Source organism: Oratosquilla oratoria, chromosome 22 (assembly GCF_046742065.1).
Source record: "Oratosquilla oratoria isolate Oo_2021 chromosome 22, ASM4674206v1, whole genome shotgun sequence".
Taxonomy (NCBI): Eukaryota; Metazoa; Arthropoda; class Malacostraca; order Stomatopoda; family Squillidae; genus Oratosquilla; species Oratosquilla oratoria.
This window is the reverse complement of record NC_134798.1, coordinates 34,491,318-34,493,817: the sequence shown is the minus strand read 5'-3', so window position 1 is coordinate 34,493,817 and position 2,500 is coordinate 34,491,318.

The window sequence follows — 2,500 nt, the reverse complement described above, 5'->3', positions numbered from 1 at the left end:
ACGTCTCACCAAAAATCCCCTTAAAGATTCAGCCGCAGAATTCAACAAAGAAGCCGTAAAATCTTAGGAGATGAATTATCTAACAAACTTAGAGTCATCAACCCCCAATTACCCAATTTTTATGGTCTTCCAAAAATTCATAAAGAAGATATCCCCCTTAGACCTATCATTTCAAATAGAAATTCCTGCACTAATAAGGTATCTAAATGGCTGACCAGAATTTTATCACCTTTCGTAGGAAGTTTCTCTAACACTCACATTAAACACTGAAGATTTTGTGAGCAAAATTAAGAGACATAATATACCTAAGAATAGTAAATTACTAAGTCTGGACATAGTTTCCCTATTTACTAATGTCAACATAGATGATGTTTTAAGATTCTTGGAAACCAAACTGCATCAATATCAACACCAACTCCCGCTGATGTCTTAACACTAATGTTTTCTCTTTTGAAGACTCTTATTTTAGACAAAGATATGGATGCAGCATGGGGTCCAATCTTTCCCCAGTTCTAGCTAATTTATATATGGAGTATTTCGAATACGAACTATTAGCAGCTATCAAACCAGCTGAGATGTTTTAGTACAGATATGTCGATCATATTTTCATTGTTTGGGAGGAAAAATGGGGCTCATTCAGTGTCTTCTTGGAAAAATTAAATAAAATAGCACACAGCATAAATTTCAAGATAGAATGATAAGAAGAAGGAACAATACCTTTTCTAGATGTATTGGTGATCAGGTGTCCGGAACAATTGTCCTTTTCTGTATACAGGAAGCCCACTCACTCCGGCAACTATTTACATTTTTTCAGCCACCACCCTGATAACATTAAACGTACTGTAGCTTCGGGTTTATATCTAAGAGTTTTGAGGATGTGCAGCCCATAACACCTTGACAAAGAATTAGAACAAGTAAGTTCCTAACTCTCAAAATTAGGATATCCGTGGTGGTTTTTGTCCAAAGCACTGAGCAAGGCGAAAATAAATTTTCATAAGACACCTAACCCAGACAACATTATACTTCCATACAATGAGTCAATGAACGCCTGTTCTTAAACACTACCTGTCAATATGATATATAATTACCCAAATAGTATTCTTAGGAGAGTAGTAAATGTACACCGAAGGACGAATGTGGACACCAGCCCCGGGGTTTACAAACTACCTTGTAAGGACTGTGAAGAAGTGTACTGGAGCCAAACAGGAAGAGAACTGACTACAAGAATTAAGGAACACAAGAACTCCATCAAATATGGTCAAGAAAATTCCGCAGTATTCCTACCTACCAGCAAAGAGGATCATCGTATGGACTGGGATAATGCTACCATCGCTTATAAATCCCACTGCCATTTCGAAGGAAAATGATAGAATCCTCCCTCTTTAAACATATACCTAATTTCAATACCTCCAAAGGTCAGTGGTCCCCAGACTGCATAACTTGGATGGGTGCTAAGAAGTCCATCTCTAAAGTAGCCGGACTTGACCTCACTATTGGCCAACCTCCGCCTTTTTCATGTCCCCAAATGTACCCTTCTTAACTATATATACTCTCATACTCCACACTATGTATCATTCTGCTGAAGAGGACCACAGATAGTGGTCGAAATATACAGAATTTCTGTCCATCTTATCCTATTCTCCAACAGTGGGTCAATAAGTCTTATATATATATATATATATATATCTATATATATCTATATATATATATATATATATATATATACATATATATGTATATATATACATGTATATACATATATATAAATACTTATATATATGTATATATACATATATGTATATGCACATGTATATGTGTATATATATATATATATATATATATATATATATATATATATATATATATATATATATATATATATATATATATATGGTTTAACGTCACTAAGGATTTTGTTGCGTGGAATCTAATGAACTATGCCCTTGGTTCAACTTCGCCAGTGGCAGGGTTCGAACCGCCACCCCTCGACCTTCATTGTAAGTAACGACGCCCTAACGCGCTCGGTCAGCGAGCTTATATTTACATATATATATATATATATATATATATATATATATATATATATATATATATATATATATATATATTATATATGTAAATATATATATATATATATATTTATATATTTATATATATATATATATATATATATATTTATATTTATATATATATGTATATGTATATATATAACGCGTGACCAAATATTGCAGAAACCGCAGGGAAAATAAAGTCGGAATACTAAACGTTTTCGTCTATTACAACATTCTCAGAGTACAAAAAAGATAAATAAAACACAATATTTGTACAGAAATAAGAAAACTGGGGAAGGTTGTAGCCACATAAAAGTTTCGGACAATATACATACACATACATTCATATACAAATGGAACTAATAATAATAACAATAAAACAGCAAATCAGAGAGAGCATAACCATGTGGCCGAAACGTCCTATTAATTATGAAATTATCTAGTTTAGA